At 42.2% G+C, this 18,527-nt stretch overlaps 1 long non-coding RNA gene across 1 annotated transcript; it reads right to left on the reverse strand.

Annotated features, from left to right (window-relative positions):
* Positions 1-582: 582 nt before the first annotated feature.
* On the reverse strand, positions 583-8,741 carry LOC123020081. The gene is made up of 3 exons (XR_006414025.1): positions 8,666-8,741; positions 3,291-3,480; positions 583-1,039 (listed from the first exon to the last, which is right to left on the reverse strand). It is a non-coding gene; the product is annotated as an uncharacterized LOC123020081 (long non-coding RNA).
* Positions 8,742-18,527: the final 9,786 nt, after the last annotated feature.

An 18,527-nucleotide genomic window follows, 5' to 3' on the forward strand; every position in this document is an offset into this window, starting at 1 on the left:
ACCCCAAGCACAAGCGCAGCCATCTTCCTCCCCCCCCCCCACAGCACAACCAAGATCATGCCCATCATCCCTGCAGGCACCTGTCATCCTGGAGCACTGGGGGGTGGGGGGGGGAGAGACGAGCGTGATCATGGGTGCACTGGGGGAGGGAGAGACGGGCACAAATGGTGCACTGGGGAGGGAGAGATGGGCACGACCTCGACCATCTCCCCCGCCGCCCCCAGCACGATTGCGGCCATCTCCCCACTCGGGTGGGGTGGGAAGATGGCTGCGATCGTGCTGGTTTGTGGAGGGATGGCCAAGATTGTGCCCGTCTTGTCTGCAGGAGCTCACCTCTGATCACGCACACCTTCCCTGCACGAAAGCAACTGCAGTCATGGCCATCTCTCCACTCTGGGTGCGGGGAGATGACTGTGATCTTGGTCACTACCCAATGCGGAGTTCGCAACCCACGTCAACATTTTAATGAAATTTTTGTTTGTGACCCAATTTGTTCGTGAACCAAGGTGTTCGTGAGCCGAGGTACCACTGTAATTCTATAATTTGGGGCTACTAAGAAGGCCCTCTTCCTTGTTGCTTCCTTGCCTGGGTGGCAGTTGAAGGAAGAGCTTAGTTGTAGATAGTAATGCCCAAGTAAATTGAGGTCAGGAAAGGCATGTGGGGCTTTATGGTTATAACCAGTATCTTGGGCTCAAAAGCATACAGGCAGTCAGTTCAGGTGGACTAAAATTGGCCTTTTATGTTTGCTCTTTTTGTCCCCGTTAATAATCTAGCTGCCACATTTTGCCCAAGCTGCAACTTCTGAACATTCATTGGCAGCCCCACAAAGGGTGCTCTGCAATAATCTATTTAAAGATTGCCAGAGCCATTTAGAGTTTTTATTAAAGCATAAAATGCAACTTGGGGCTACTTACAGTTTTCATAAAGATACCTACACAGTCCTTGTTCAGCCATCCTAGAATGGTATTCCAGGGTGTCAGTGCTTTCATGTGAAGCTTGCATGGCTGGTATACTTGTGTGCCACTTCAGTACTGACTTTCTAAAATGGAATATGTATGAGGAGCAATTGCATTAGCAGTACATCACGGTACCATTTTCTGATGAACAGAGCAATCATACTCAAGTGTAACCAGACAAATATGCCAGTACTCCCACCTAAGCATGCACAGGATTGCCACCTCAGTGAGGTTATACACACCTGAAGATAGTTTGTGTTGCTAAAGGGTAAAGGATTGCAAAGATCCATCCAGCATTTGAACGTTAACAGTTCCAGATAATTTGCCGTCTCATCTTAGAGTACAATCCTATGGATCTTTTGACAGGAAAAAGTTCTGCAAGTCCCAGCATGGATGGCCAGGGAATGGTAGGAGTTGAAGGACTATTTTCTGTCTAAACTTCTGTAGAACTGCACCATTAAAATAGGCTGTGAATCTTTTGGTAGCTGACCTGTTTTGTTTAGAACCTGGCACAGAACCTGATTTGAGAGCGGTTCTGTCAATGGCAAGAGGAAAACATTTTGCAAGTGGTTTACTGGCACTTATCTAAGTTTTTTCCTCTTCTGCATGCAACAGTCCACAGTTATCCTTACATTCACTGGAAAGAAGGGAACCACAACAGAAAATATCAGAAAGTCCTGAGGGGGAAATCCTATGCATGTTTAGAAAGGGCGAACTCCTTATTGGGCAGTGCTGGGGATTGTAAATCTTCCTTCTGTCCAAACCTGAATAAGACTGTACACCAGGATGAGTGTTATGTTGTAGCTCCACAGTGTCCCCTAGAGCATTGGATCAGTCAATAGCCTGCCCCTGCAACCTAAGGTTATCTTGTCTTCAAAAATGCAACTGATCTGAGCTAAGTTTACAGTCCTTAAGAAGGTTCGTCCAACCCCTAGGCAGTTTTCTGATTTGCTGGCTAGACTGCCAGCGTCAGAAATGGTTGACTGCCTCTGGCTAAGGGGCTGAGCTGAGATCCTGCTGTTTTGTACATGTGGTTGTTGCCTTCCCTTTGGTTAGGTTTGCTTTCCCTCTTTGTCATAGATAAACTTCTTTGAATCTTTGCACATTTAACTTGCTGTTTTAACAGGGATTTCTCACTAAACTCTTCCCCACATGAAAGGCTATATGGTAACAAAACTAATGCTTCTACTAGGGCCCTGGGGTAGGTGGGATTCCATGACCATAAGGCTCACAAGTTCCTCAAGCAATGGACTATCAGTAAGACCCTTTCCTCAGAAAACCTTGTAAAGAAGGGAACTGCCAGGAGGTCACAGTCCCCTACCAGAGGGGGAGGCAGAATACCTGCACAATCTTTTCTGATTGCTAACTCCAGGAGCACTTGATCTGGAAACAGAACAAATGGCATTCATATCCAGCAAGTCAAGAGAGGCGCCATGAATTTTGAGTCACCAAAATGGGATTGTCAGAATTCACTTGTACCTGTCCAAAGAGTGAGAAAATATAGACCAGTTTGGAAGGATTTTACAAAATGGCATTTGTATTCTTTCCCCTCACCTAAAAACTTCAACATTCACCAAAATTTGGCTATTCACTGTAAAATACACACATGTGCAGACACACAACTGTTGAGATGTATCTCAAAGACAGTAGGGCCCAGGGTAGGTTACAACAGCTTTATACGTTTTTTGCTCAATGTTCCCTATTACATAACTGCATTAAAGGGGAAGGAAGGAAGCTGTGCTAAAAACAGTGAAGTTGCTGTAACTCTGATTCTGTATAAAGTACACGAAGGGATTCATGATAAAAAGTATTACTTTTTCAAGCTTTAAAACCCTTGGTATTAATACACTTAGAACAGTAATTGTATTTAATGTGGACTTGTTGATTGAATAAATCTATACAAGGCATGAAATTATTTCTTCTGACATATTTGGATAATCAGAAAAATTAAAGTATTTCTACTACACAACAGCAAAGAACAGAAAAACACATGCAGAAGACTGACTTGCGATCATTGTTAAGCAGTCATTAAAAAAAAATCTGTTTTAACCAGTAGATCAGTATCTTGCTACTATCCACATTAATCCCAACTGAATTTATTTTTAGCATATATGACTTCTCTGTCCTTTTTAATGTACATAACTGGAAGCAGCTGCACCTACCTGCACAGCATTAATAATTTTTTATTGTTTTTATCCCCCACTGGAGTTTGAACTCCAGTAGAAGAACATAAAAATGAACAAATTGCATGTTATATAGATTGGTGATAATACAGCCTAGAAATTGGGTGTTTCTTGACTACAATTTCTTTTTTCAGTTGTTTATGGCACTTACCTATCTGGTGTCATCCAGATGCCTTAGGATACAACTCCCGTGATTCACAATGTCCTGCTGGCTAGGGATGATGGAAATTGAAGTACTGTATATCTGGAGAGCATGCAGTTCATGAAGATTGTCTTATGGGATGGATTTCAGTTCCTGGTGGGATGTAGTTGTTTTGGCTACATCTGAATCCCATCTTTTCCTGTAACCAGAGGTGAGAAGTTCTAAAATGTGACATAAAGTCAACAATGGAAACTTGCATTCCACTGATGTGACCTGAAGTCAGTTCCAGAATCATGAAACTATACAAGGTGATCAAAACATTGCCATCTAACCTGGAAAAAAGACTGGTTGCTCACATGCGTGCCTGTTCATATGCAGCGGTGATTAGCAGGTGAAGCTTTATGTACCATGGAGAGAGCCACATTTCTGTTAAAGGCACAGTTTGAGTGGGTATTAGAAAGGCTGGCAATCTAATTTCACTCAAGTAACTCTTCAAGTTCTTAAAACATTCTTCTCAACAGAATTCCTTTCAAGCAAAGATGATCATGGCAGGTAGCAGAGCGGTCAGCCTAACTTGCTCAGTGCTGATCAACAATGCAAAATAGGTGGTATGTAACCCAATATAAGCTACACTCCTGAAATGTTATCTATGTATAGTGTAAGGCAGAGCTACAAAAATAGGTGTGGGTGAGGGCTTGATTGCCCCCTTTGTTGTCCATTCACTGGATGGCATCTGTGGGATGTGGTCACTTCCCCGGCATCACCATTTCAACTTTTCTCCCCACCAAGGGAGACACAGCATTCCACGACTCTCTTGGGATGGAGAAGCTACTCCTCCCAGCACTAGCTGAATGCTTTGATTCACTTGGCTTCTCTGCAGATATTTTAAGTGTAGTATGATTCAGCTGGCACCAGAAAGAGTGGTTCCTCTTCCTTCTGCTGGCTGAATCTCTTCATGTAGCACCCAGCACCCACATGGAAACTCTCCCCTAACCCCTCCATTGCTCAGTTTCCTGTGTTGGGAAAATTTGGGGAAATCCTGTCTGAAAAGCATTACTCTTGTGTGTCTTTGCATTGTGGGATCAAATCCTGTCTTCCTTCTCAAAACCAAGCTGTCACTGTTTAAAATGGCATCCCCCCCTCCTTTCTCTCACCTTTAGCTGTAGGCTACAGTAGGCCATTTTAGCCCAAATATCCATTATAAATAGTCATTGTTGGAATTCAGTTTACAATAATCTTTTGATAGCCCAGAGGGCTTCATGTGCCCTGATCATGCAGAATGTTTAGAGTGAGATAAGGGTCTGAGCTTATCACGAATAGTTTCTAGTGGCTTGAATTTGCATGTCTGAGCAGACCTGGAGATGGGTTCAAGTTACTCAACTTAAGTGTCAATACTAATCTCATTGTTACAGTGTGATTGACTGACATTTCTTTATCTGTTCTGTATGTGATGACCTCAGAATCTTATTGTAATCTCTGCATTCGGTCATCAATTGCCCTGTACCTGTGTGCCTATAAATGCCCTGTAATGGTATTGAAGCTTTGCAGCAGAGTTCATCTCTGCCTGCCCGGTAATGCTGCATTACCGTGAGTGTACCGCAGGAACCTTGGGGTAAATACAATAAAGCCTCAGATGGTTTGGACGCTTGGTCTTTCCCACGAACCCGAGTTTTATTCCCTCTTCTCAAATTGAGATTCCGGGATTCTGACACCTGCCATCATTTCTGATTGAAGGATACACTGGAGGAGGGGAGATACTTTGACAGGAGGTATTAGATGTCAAGCCCAGCCTCCCTGGAGAAACCCAAGGAGCAGATTCACCCCAAACTTCAGGGTGCCCTCAGACATGATGCCCTCAGGCCCTCAGGTGTTGGTACAGGTCTCCAGCCCTGGGAATCTGAGAAACACCACAAAATGACTCCCATGGAGGATGTGGTTACTTATATCAAGGCTGCCATGGGGTCCTAGCTTGTCAAAAACAAGTTAAAGATGAGGGGAGGAGAGAAATAGTGAGGCGTGTTGGGGAAATGCAGATAAATCCTGGTAGAAAAAGGTTCCTTATATGTGCCTTTGTGTTATAAATCAAACATGCAACATCTCTGCACCTTTTTCTCAGAAAGTACCAGAATTCCAAGACAGGCTTCTGTTTAGTGTTATTTTCAAGCTGTTCCTTTAAGAGAGGGCTACTAACTTTGGTTGGAAAAGCCTTTGCAGAATGGGGCTCCCAAGGCTGTACTTGGGCTAACAACAAACAAAAGTGATTAGGTGGCCAGACAAGCTTTTCTAGCAATATTGCAATCACCCTCATTTGCATCCCAAGACCCACAATAATCCCAGTGCCTCAGTGATAGTGATGTTAATCGCTTGTAATCAAAGCTATTGTATTAAGTCTCCTCTGCAGATCTCTTACATTCTTTCTCACTGTGTTCCCCTTATTTTGTCATCACCTGACCAGCTGCTATGTCATGTGAATAAAAAACTCTATGTTCTAAAAACTTGTAGTTGGCTGAGAGGGTCACTACCTGGTAGCATGTTGTAAACTGCAGGGGGCCTGGGTGATCTTACCAATAAAAATGCTGGGGTTCAAGGCGATTTAATCTTCCCTGTGGGTCCGAGTGTTCATCCCTGCCATTGGTAAGGAGCCTCTGACAGGTGATATTGACTGACTGACTGATTGATTCCTGCCTTTCTACCAAAAATGGCAGCTTACAAAACAGTTCAAAATAGTTTAAACAATAAAAAAAATTAAAACACAATCTTGATTGAAGAACAGAAGCAGCCAATGTCCTTTTAAAATAAGAGTGGTATTTGCCTGCCTTCTGAAGGATTGCAGAGAAAGGGTAGACTTGACCTCCCTCAAGGGAGAGTTCCACAACCTGGGGAGCAGCCACTGAGAAGACCCTCCCTTGTGTTGCCATCTAATGAGCCTCTGAAGGTGGTAGTCACAAAAGAAGAGCTTCTCCAGAAGATCTTCAGTTTCAGGTACTTTTGAGAGAAGGTGGTCTTTCAGGTTGCCTGGTCTCAAGTCATATAGAACTTTACAGGTTATACCTGGCACTTTTAATTCTGCTAGAAACAGACCCGAAGCCTGCAAAGCTTCTGAAAGCTGGGGCCAGTCAACCGTGTGTGGCGACAGCATTCTGGACCAGTCGACACTTTTGAAAGGGTAGAGAAACAGCATGTTTAGAAACAAAGAGAAGGGACAAAGTTGGGGAAAGAACTGGGGTAAGAAATAGTGAAGAAAGAGGCTGGGAGGGAGGAGGAACAACAAGGCAAAGTGGCAAACAGCAAGTTTCCAAAGGCAGCCCCACATAGCCCAGCTTACAATAGCCCAAATGGGATGCAACTAAGGCATTTGTGACCATGCCAGATCAGACATTCCTAGGAACAGGCATGAGTGCATTAGCACCCTTCTGTTCGTGTTCCCCAGCAACCAGTATGCAGAGGCAGCCCGCCTGTCTCTAGCCACTCCACACCATTCAGTTTTGCAAAAATGTATCATGACCCCACATGATAATGGCCCCTTCCCTACTGCATGTTTTGCACAGATGCAGAGGTGCTGCTGACTCACTCCCCAGGGCCTTCCTAGTAATGTGTGGTTTTAAAAAGCTATCAGGAAACATCATTGCATTGGGTTTCCCCATTGCGTGCAAATGTCAGCCAGTGAAGTAAAGCAGAGATAATGGGCAGGTGTCCATGCTTCTTACCATAATTTGGACCTCAAATATCTTTTTCTTAACTAAAAAGCCTCAAAATTCTTTAGCCTGTTACCTTAGGGTGTTCTAAGGTTGTAGGTATTCACTTTGGTTGTCCTTTACTGTATGTTCCCCAGCTCCATGACCAGAACTGTACGTTGTATTCCCAGTATGGCCCCGCTCACTATTAATCAATAACTTCTGTAATGAATGAATGTGGTAACACTGACAACCGGGTCCGTGTGCTACCTGTGTTACAGTTTAACCAGTGCAGCAGCAAACTTCAAGAACTGGCTTTTAGATTGACATTCCCTATTCTACTATGATAATTCATGGGCTGCCTAGTTACCTTCTTGGGAAATAGAACATTTATTGGACTCAATTTAACTTGAGCTTTTACTGTTTTTCCAGCACTGCATAGCGGCATGTTTTTATTTCCCCTTTAAACAGATATGTAATGCAGATGATTTAGCAGGAAAAGTTCCCTGACAAATTCTCCTGCAGTCAGATTTCCCCACCCCAGTGTGAATACAGGGCCTTTCCACACAAATGTTTATGTCATCCTGCATTGCGTTTACTTTCAAGGCCATCTGGCTGTTACCCATTGCTACCCACATCACTGTTCGGTCTCCTATCTTTCCTTTTTGCGTATATTATTCTGATAGTAGGGAGTTTCATTTACCTCTTTTCCTCACTCACAGCAGCTTTATACTTTTCAGCATCTCTCACCTGCCACTGCACTCCTGCATGTTTACTGGAGCTGGGCAGTTATTGCATTGCATTATATTTTCTACTGACTGTGGGGAGAAAGTTTGTGCTTCAGAACTTCATGAAGCATATAACTGGCATTTTACCAAGGGTGCTCCTTCTGCTTTCTTTGCAGAAGAATTAGGGCATCTTTCACAAGGCCTGCCCCCAACCCCAGTTTCACTCTCCTGCTTTCTATATATCACACAACACAAAGTGACACTGTAGTATAGCGTGGAATCATGGAAATACAATAGGCCTTTGTGGTGAACAATGGTGCCATCTAAGAAAATAGCAAACTTTATTTTATAAAATGTCATGAACTAGAAAAAATGGGCAAGAATTTGGAGAATCATGACATTGTGTAAGGGCCCTGTGAGTCAGAGCAATAAATGCCTCATGTAAAGAAGTCCCAGGTCTCTACACACAGGGGTTTAGGTAGGTGAGGTATATTCCCAGGTCCTACCATTCTTAGGCAGAGAAGCATTTTTGTGACTCCCCCTTCCTCCTTAAGAAAGAAATTCCAGTATTTCTAAAGGATATTTTATTCATTATTTCTAATTTTATTCACAGCCAAAACTGCAGCTTGCTTTTTCTTCCACTATGTTACCTTTCTTCTTTTCCCCTAGGTTTTGCCAGGGATAAATTTATCAGAACACAAATGACAGAATAGAATGCCTGATTAGGATGAAAGGCATCCAGGTTTGTTTGCTTGTCTTAAGGAAGTGAGCAAGTGGGCTTCCTTCTCCCAACCAATCACTCCTGATGGCTCTGGGTTGTTTAGCATAACCTCTGAACCAAGAATCCTGGGTTGTCAGAGCAGAGGCAGCCCAGCCTTAGAAGCCATCCAACTCTGGGGTTTTTTCTCCCACAACAGCTCAGAATTCCTGGCTTGGATGTCACATTGAACAACCCCGGGCAGAGCATTCCTGTCTTATTTACCTCCTTTATGTGATGGTTTGAATGTCATCCAGTGGTTGTGATGTCCAACTATGTCCATAGTGAGGTACCACCTCTGACACCTAAAACATGCAAATAATTATTTAATGTATATACAGACTATTTAATGCCAGAAATGGAGAGACAATGGTAGGATTTTCTGCCTAGGGGGCAAAAAGAGTTGAAAATGTTGGGTATTATGCATTTTGACTTATAAGGGAAGGGACATTTGCTGGAATGGTTTAGGCAACAAAATAGCTTGAGCTGGCCCTTCATTGTCTCCAGCATGTAGACTCAGCTCATCTTTCCTCTGTCTTCAAGATTGTTTGTAAGCTCTAGAAGGTAGGACTGTCAGCTTTTGATACTGAATTTCAGGTGGGTTGCATCTGGAAGCAGGAAACAATCTTGCATTCTTATCATTAATTTAATCTCACCCTTCCTCCTTATGGTGGTATTTATGGGCCTTTACCAGCCCCCCTCAGAACAACCTTGTGGGTTAGAGGATGCTGATAGATGGTGTTACCCTGTGAGCTTCATGTTTGAATGTGGATTTGAATTAAAGTTTCCACTCTCATTGTCTACACTTTAACATAGAGGTGGACAGAATTCAGGTTTGTAGGATCTACTATATTTACCAGAACCCCAAAATTAATGAACTGGAGCCTGATGCAAAAGGCATACATAGCATAGAGTTGGAATGGGCCAATAAGGCCATTAGGTTTGACCAATTGCTCAATGCAGGACTTTAAGTTAAACTATTGTTAACAGGTGACAGTCCAGCTGCAGTATGAATTCCTCCAGTAGGAGAGCACCAGGACCTCCCTAGGTAATTGGGACCAATGTCTTATTTCTCTGTTGGGAAGTTTTTCCTGAAGGTCATCCAGAATCTGGCTTCCTGTAACTTGAGCCCATTATTCCATGTCGTACACTCAGGGATGAATGAGAAGAAGTCCTCCTCTGCATGACAACCTTTCAAGTACTTGAAGAGTTCTATTATATCATCCCTCAGTCTTCTCTTCTCAAGGGTCAACATACCCGTTCTTTCAGTTTCTCCTCATAGGACTTTGTTTCCAGTCCCCTAAACAACTTTGCTACCTTCCTTTGAAATTTTCCAATTTGTCAGCATCTTTCTTAAACAGTGGTGCCCAGAACTGAACACAGTACTTAAAATGAGACCTAACCAGTGCTGAGTAAAGGGGAACTAGTACTTCATGTGATTTTGAAACGAAACTTCTACCAATGTAGCCCAATGTAAGCATTTACCATTTTTGCAGCCACGCCACTTTGTTAATTCATATTCAGCATGTGATTTATAATTCCAAGAGCCTTCTCATTTGTAGTATTGTTGACTCAAGTATCCCCCATCGTGTAAGTCTGCACAGAGTCTCTTTTCCCTAGATGCAGAACTTGGGATTTGTCCCTAATAAATTTAAAAGCACTGGTTGAAATCCAGTGCTTCAATCTATCATAATACACAGAAAATTTTGTTTCTGTCTTCCAGGGTATTAGCCCAGTTTTGTTTCATCTGCAGTTTTGATAAGCATTCTCTGCACCTCCTTATCCAAATCACTAACAAAAATGTTGAATTAATTCTATATATTGAATTAATAAAGATAATTATTCTCTTTCTTCTTTATTATTCATTAAAGAGAACACAGGAATTAGTTACATGAGGTTTAATACTTCATCATTGTGTACCTGGATCTAATTTATATCTGTTATGTAATTTACACATAAGTAGACTTATGATCTAGTCTTTCAAGGAACATTGTTAAAATCTGGGTAATAAAAAGTATTCCCCAAATTTCAAATTCCTGCTTTTTACAGTTTTCTTTCTATAAACCAAAATATGCATGGGGGAAAGAAGTCCCAAAGTTTACATAATAGTAGTAGTAGTAGTGGGGGTGGGGGGGTGGGGTACTTTTATACCCCAACTGAGTACTCCAACCAAAGCTACAAAAAGGAGATTAAGTCACAGTCAGAGGAAGTCTTTTTTTGAAAGCCAAGAGTTAGGGCTCAAATCTCCAGCTAACAGAATTAAAATCCATCTATGGAAGCTTGCTGATTTTCAGTTTGTAAATCAAGTAACTGTTATACAGATGGCAGGACAATAGGCCGAACACAGTTATGCAGATCTTTATTATGATGCATTTCTGCAGGAAACATTAAGTGATTGTCGAAACATGACAGCCATTTATACACTGCTTCAAACCTCCTGGGGTAAACATAGCATCACACAAGGGCCTTTCATATGCAGCATTGCCTAGCCTGAGGCAGTTTGCTTTGGGGCCATTCGATGACCCCAAACATGACTAATGCTAGATTTGACATTGATACAGGATGAAGGTGAAATAATTTAATTACCTGAACTCCCACTCCTTATTTTCTTCAGGCTTCTAAATTTCAGCAGCATAATTTGGCAGGGTGGGGAGGAATCAGTTTGTTGATACCACTATTAAACAAATGGAGTCAGAAATCACTGCCAACATACTAGGAATCATTCAGAGATGCATGAGTAGATCCTGATCTACCTTCTGCCCACCCTTCTTCTACCAACCATACCATATTGGTCCTGCATATGTATTTATTATATTTATATCCTATCTATGTCCTTCCAAGGAACTCAAGGTGGTTTGCATAATCCTTTCCGTTTTCCCAGTCTGATCCGCACAACAACATTCCTGTGAGGTGGAATGGGCTGAGAATCTAGGATTGGCCCAAAGTCAGGTAGTGAGTTCCATGGCTAAGTGGGGACTAGAATGCAGTTCACCTGAGTACTAGTTCTGCGTGCTTAACCGCTACACCAGGCAACATAGCTAGGAACAACAGGGCTGCTTCTAGGGAGAGGCAAAGTGGGTGGTGGCCTACTGTGCATGAGGTCCAGGGCCATGCACAACCTCCAGGCAGCCAGTAGCAAGTAGCCAAGCAAGGCTTGGCTTGCAGTAAAGTCCAGGCTGTACATCTGGGGAATTTAAAATCACAATACTTTCCCAAGTGTCTGAAGCAGTTTGCTGAGCCAGTAAGTTCACTAACTTTGCAGGATGCACAGGCAATGATGGCACTGGAGTGGTTAGAGGCCTCCTGAGCCTATCTCATGCACTTCACAAACTAATAGTGGTAAGGTTAAGGGGTAAAGGTAAAGGTAAAGTTTCCCCTGCACATGTGTGCTAGTCCTAACTGACTCTAGGGGCAGTGCTCATCTCTGTTTCTAAAATGAACAGCCAGCCTTGTCCAAGGATGCTTCCATGGTGGCTGGCATGACTAGATGCTTTCATGCATGGAACACTGTTACCTTCCCACTGAAGTGGTGCCTATTTATCTACTTGCATTTACATGCTTTCGAATTGCTAGGTTGGCAGAAGCTGGGGCAAGTAATGGGGCTCTCCATTACACAGCACTAAGGATTTGAACTGTTGAACTGCAGTGTTTCTGATCGACAAGCTCCGCATCTTACCCACTAAGCCACCATGCCCCTAAATTTAGAGGGTAGGGAAGGGTAAATATACCTCAGCTTGAGTGCCAGAATACCCTGGGGGCTGCAGAGCCAGAATGGAATTTAGCAAGCCAAAGCAAAGTCTACAATCAGTGGCAGAGCCCACTGGCTTAAGCAAGCAATTTTGAAGGTGTAGGCAAAGTGTAGCAGTTAACTCAGTCTAGCAGCACCACTACTGGTTATCTTATCTGTGGTCAGAGCTAGCTGAGGGCATGGCAGTGACCCAAGTTTTCAAAGTCACTGCTGAACTGTTGTAAAATGATATTGGAGAAAGAAGAGAGAAGCAGCAGAGGGGTTCTGTTTGAACCCTTGCTTCACATGCCACTTTTAACATTGCGCTTGTGCCCCCATTTTAAGGTGGGAGATCAATCAGGCTGCTGACAATCTGGTAAGTTATGGGCCAGTCGAATCTGAATTTTACTTGTCAAGCCTCAGTTCTAGTTATCTGATAGAATCTGGGCTGGAAACGCTGGGAGTTGCAGTACACAATATTTGGAGTCAACCAGATTGAGGAAAGTTGGAAGAAGACATGTTTTTGCACCAATACAATACTGGCTGGAAAACTGTTGCAATTTTACTTTCACTTGGCAATTTTTGCCTCTCATCCAAATGAGAACATCAGCATAAGCATTCCCATATTGCCCTCTGCTGGCATATCAAAGCGCAGCAGCCTTCTTCAGTTGTGTTTACTACTGTGAGCCTCACTTTGGCCCTCTTATTTATTTTATTTTGATCAAAAAGAAAAGAAACAGCAAAATGTTTCCAGGCTCCATGCATTTGGAAAATGCAAGTGCAGCAACTGCTACTTGATTCAGCACTTCTGCAATGCTGCTGCTGCTGATTATTATTATTATTATTAATAATAATTTTACATCAGTGCTCTGAGCATTCTGTATTTAGGTACTAGATATTCTTATAAATACAAGAACTGTGACTGAGAGCCTATATGTAATGGTGAGCAATTGTGCAATCCTATACCCATCTTTCTGGAATAGATGGACACATATTAGAATGGCCCTACTAGCTGAATTGTGACTCTTAGGGCTCTCAGGTTCAAAGTTCCTACCTGTTGTGAACTCATAAGGTGGCATTAGAGAAACAATTCCATCTCTCTTTCTACTTCAGGTTCATATCTGTGGTGCGGAGGTAATAATTCTCATCTGCTTTCTAGAACTTTTTTCATGATAACCAACTTAGAGCTTTTCTACACAAGGTCTTTGCCATGCACATGTAATTTTCCACTCATGGTTATTTGAGGTGATGCTGTGACCCTCCAAGTTTTGTTTCTGTGTTTAACCAGCATTTTGGATTAGATTTTTCAGAGAGAAAAATGAAGCATTTAATGACAAATGTGAAAGAAAGCACAATTTACTTTTCTGTGGGTGCTTTTCTGCTATACCACAATTAGAGATTATGTAATGGAAAGCATGACAGGAAATGCTGCTCATGTAGTGCTTGGATTGCAATTCTGTGACAAGCGAAAGTAGATACAATGGATTAACAGTTTCATGCAGAAAAGCTCTGAATGTAGACGCTTTGAAAACTCAGAAAGCAAATGCAAATGCTGAATCAACTTTCCTCATCAACTTCCAAATTTATTAGGCTGCAAAACCATCATTCCTAGTCAGTATGGACACTTGGGGTGTACTGTGCTAGATATGATGATGATGGTGGTGATTAATGCTACTGTTATTGCTATCTCCCACTCTTCCTTGACAAGCTACCAATATGTGATCTACTGGGTCATGTCAAAATGAAGGACAGTCATAGCAAGACCACACCCCTTCCTGGATGAGTATTTCATTGGGAAATAGCCACTGGGACAGCTGCAAGTGGTCATGCTCCCATCAGTCAATCTCAAATATCAGTTAGAAATGAAATAGACAAATGTTAACTTTTCCAAAGCAAGTGACAGTAGATAAAGCCAGGCAGCAAGCATAATTTGCGATATAACACACACACATATTAAGAAAAGTGCAAGCAAAAGAACATTTTGAAAGCAAACAATTATTTTAGGATAAGCACTTTTCCCATCTGGTATCATTGTTGCTATTGTTACTAGTAACAGCAATTATTATGTCTATTATTCTTGATAACTTTTCTATCTTTAGGTTCAGTTAGGGTCTCTACTTGTATCCTGTTGGGTTTTCAGGAGGGTTGTAGCTCAGTGGCAGAGTACATTGCAGAAGCATCCCAAGTTCATGCCAGGTTCAGTCCAGGCTGAAGTTCCCAAGTTCATTCCCTGGCATCCCATAAGAACACATGAAGATCTCAGCTGGTTTAGACCAAAGGCCTATCCAGTTTCCCACATTGGCCAACCAGATGTCTTGGGGAAGGCCACAAACAAACACTGTGACTAATCACCCTCTTGCAGTTTTGTACTCAAGCCACCCACAGGTATGGTGCCTCTGATCCTGGAGGTGATTCATAGTCAGCATGGCTAGAAACCATGAATAGTCCTATCCACCCTGATTTTGTCTTATCTCCCTTTAAAGTCACATAAGTTGGAATCCATCACTAAATCATGTGGATGTACATGCCATATTTCAACTATGTGCTTCATGTGAGCCCAACAGCACCTCACCGGACTGCATCCCCAGGCACCCCCACCTCACCAGCCCGCGACGGTCATAGCAGCCTTTCAACTGGTTTGAGGACCGCTGCTCTAATATATCCCTCAACTTATTCAATTTTTTCTCTAAACTACAATATTTCCTCATAGGATAGTTTTTCCATTCACCTGATCATTTTAATTGTCTTTTTCTGTACCTTTTTTGTTCCACAACCTTCTTGAAGTGTGATCAGATCACAATATTTCATGTGTGGTGGCACCCTAGATTTGTATAAAGACATTATATCTTAGCTGCTTTATTATCCTTCGTTTCTCTCCTAATGAGCCCCTACATGGAATTTTTCACAGCAGTGGATTTACTTTTTCAAGGCTCTTTTTCCCATGGCAGCCACATAAATTTCTCTGCACCCCTGTTGTGTCCTCAGGAAAATGCAATGGGATCCTTGGGTGGATGTTCAAGTAGTCCAAACCAATGCAGACCCCTTCTCTCTCCCTGGTCTTGCAATCCTCTTCTCACCTTTTTTTCTTCTCTCTCACACTTGCATAAACTACAAACTTTGTTTTGCCTAGCCCTAATTACCCCAGAAACCATACCTTAATTCCTTTAGCGACAGACCCACGATGCATGTTCATGGTCTTATCTTCTACACACAGCAGTTCTGTGATATGTGTATATATCTTTAAGAAGCCTGCAGTTGTTGGTTTCTCTTTCCTTGGTAGAGACATGGGTGAGGCCTCTTCTCTTCTGTTGAATGACAAATATGCTCCTTTCTGAAGTCATCATTGTTGACTGGGCTCTGGTGAGGGCCTTTACTCGCTAAATGGTGACTAGTTCTTCTAGGGTCAAACTAGGGTTTTCTTTTCTTCCTGCTTACTGTCTCTGTGGAGGCCCAACATTCCCAGTGGGATTTTGATTTCTAAGTGTTCTAACAAAACAGTCTATGCCAGAACTGGGATCATTCAAACATAGTTTCTCCTTGACTCACTAATTTTTAAAATCAGCAAAAACTTCTGTGAGGATCATGTTTTTAGGGCCTGTGATAGATCCTAAAGATCTTACATGAGATGCTCTTATAAATTTTTAGAGCTTTTCCTATGCTCTGCAGCATTGCAATAGTTTTGAATTTCTCTGACTCTTCCCCAGCTTTTCTAACTGTTAGATAGACTTGTGTTCTCTCTGATGTCCTGTGTTCCCAGTAAAACATAGCTCAGAGGGAGGTTTAAAATGCTCTGTCCTTTTCAGTTAATAAAGGGGGTGTGCACTGGAAAACTCCTCGCCAGGTGGGTTTATGAGGAAAGCATCCTATATTTCACACTATACAATGACCTCTGGACATGGTTAATGTGAGGGGTTAACCTGCTTAACTTGCAGTGCACCTGAGTCTTGTTCTCCAAGTAATGTACTTCTGCCTTCAAAATTTCCGCAACGCCACTCTTGATTTATATTTGTAGAAGAGGAGACTACCTCATAAGGAACTACGTGCCAGCCTGCCTGACTCCCAGTTCTATCAAAAGAGAAGTCTGAGGCCTCCAAAAAGGAAAAAGAAAGTGACAGCTCCAGGATCCTTAAAGATATGTACATGTACCGTATTTTTCGCTTTATAAGACACACCTGACCATAAGACACACCTAGTTTTTGAGGAGGAAAACAAGAAAAAAATATTCTGAATCAAATGGTTTACTAAACTATTTAATAAACTATAACAGAATATAGTAATACCGTATTTCAACCTTGTAAAGTGAACAGCAGTCAACAGTGGCGTTAAGAACCATCATCACTGTCATTGACAAAAGAGAGACTTTAAAGTTCGAGTACTCTTCTAGTTTTTGTTGAACCCATAGAACTCATCATCACTAGAGTCAGAATTTATGAAGCTCTGTTGCTCACAATCACTGACATCACTTTCTTAGTCAGTAGTGGAATTATTGAAGAAATCCACAATCTACACCAGTTATACAAGAGCTGCTGCAGACAATTCAATAACAAATCTAAAAAAGCCAGTAATGTCCACGCTGCCCTACTAGTAAATAATAGAAAAAAACTTCTGACAAAAAATGAGATATTGTACGGTAAATCAAACACACAGTGGACTAAGTAGCCTTTGAAGAATAAACTTCATACACGAAGGTAATGCTATTCAAATATCCACTGATCCTAAAAAAAATGTGTCTGATCAACTAACAGATAACTGATCCATGGAAAGCTTCCTGATAATCACAGGCCCATTCCCCATCACTTCCCCATGGGCTTCATTAAAAGACGGGTTGCCATTTGAAAACACACACCGACCTGTGATTAACAGCTCTCACCTGCGCTGGAGGAGAGGGGTGGAGCAGGGCGCAGCCGACAGTGTGCTGGCGGTGGTCTTCCGGGCGGTGCGGCGGCGGGTCTTCCCAGGTGGTGGGGGTGAGCAGTCCGTCTCTGTGCGGCCGGCGGGTTAAAGGCTGTGGCTCCTCCTCCTCCGCATGCCTCCCCTTGAGCGGCAGAGCTCTCACCTGCGCCGGGGGGGTGGGGGTGGAGCAGCGTGCACCAAGCGCGTGCCGGCCAGGTGGTGCCATGTGGTGCAGGCGGCCGGCAGTGTCCCGGGCGTCGGGCACACACACATTCGCTCTATAAGACTCACAAACATTTCCCCTTACTTTTGAGGGGGAAAAAAGTGTGTCTTACAGAGCGAAAAATATGGTACAGATCTCAAATCCTTGTTTTAACACTGAGCGGGCCATTTGAGTCCTGTGCAAGATGTCTATACTATTCAATTAGGTTTTTGTTTTGCATGATGCTTTTTGGCCCAAGGTCAAGACCTTTTTATTATTCCATAATTTGAATATTTAATATTTAACTATGTTTTATGCTTAGTCATGGATTATTTTGTAATATTTGGGTATATATGTATATATGTATTTATTGGATTTTGATTTGTAAGCCACCCAGAGACTCGCAACGCATTGGAGAGGGTAAAAATAGCCAAATAAATAAATATATAAATAAAATGATTAAAATGCTTGCTATATATAAGCTAATCAATTCTCTATTAAAATTTGTATAGTGCCTTTTACCAATATGCTGATTCCCAAAATTATCATCATGTACATTTTTATTTTTTGTATGTTTCCCCCTGCAATAATTTTTTGTGTATTCTAATTCCAAATCTCTAGGATGTGTGCATTCTTATGCATCCTTACCAACAGGGGGCATCACTTAGACAAGAGATATGTTGGATGATTATGGTGTTGCCAGGGTGTCTTTGGGAATGCTGGCTGGAGTGGTAACCCAACCTTCTCTTTTCTATTGCTGCTGGAAGACTATAGGATTCCCAATTCATTATGTCCATGTAAAAGCTGGTGCAGTGGAAGCCATTTTCAAAATGGTCTTGTTCACCATCCATCCTATATGCACATACTTGGGAGCAATCCCATTAGATTTGCAAAGACATTTGGTTATACATGCAAGATCATGCTATAAATCTTACATTGATTTAAACTGTCTCCAACTCAGTAAAAGCTGGCAGATGCTCTATTTTAGCATTGTTAATCTGGGAAAGCTGTTGAGTCATTTAAATGTTTGCATTGGGTCAAAAGAAGCCAAGCTGATTCACAGAATTAAAAATAGAAACAATGGTGTGCATTCCCTTGATCTCTAAGAATTTTCTGAAAGGCCAACTGCAGCCTACTTACTATAGGAAGCATGTTTCTCAACTACAGCCAGAACTATCCCAAGAGTTTCTACGAAGTAATTGAGATAAAGTTTATGAGCAATCTGTTCTCGGGCAGTGGAAATTGGGGGAGGGGATTGCTGGAAT

This window comes from Varanus komodoensis, unplaced genomic scaffold, assembly GCF_004798865.1.
Source record: "Varanus komodoensis strain SLA01 unplaced genomic scaffold, ASM479886v1 scaffold13_3, whole genome shotgun sequence".
Lineage (NCBI taxonomy): Eukaryota > Metazoa > Chordata > Lepidosauria > Squamata > Varanidae > Varanus > Varanus komodoensis.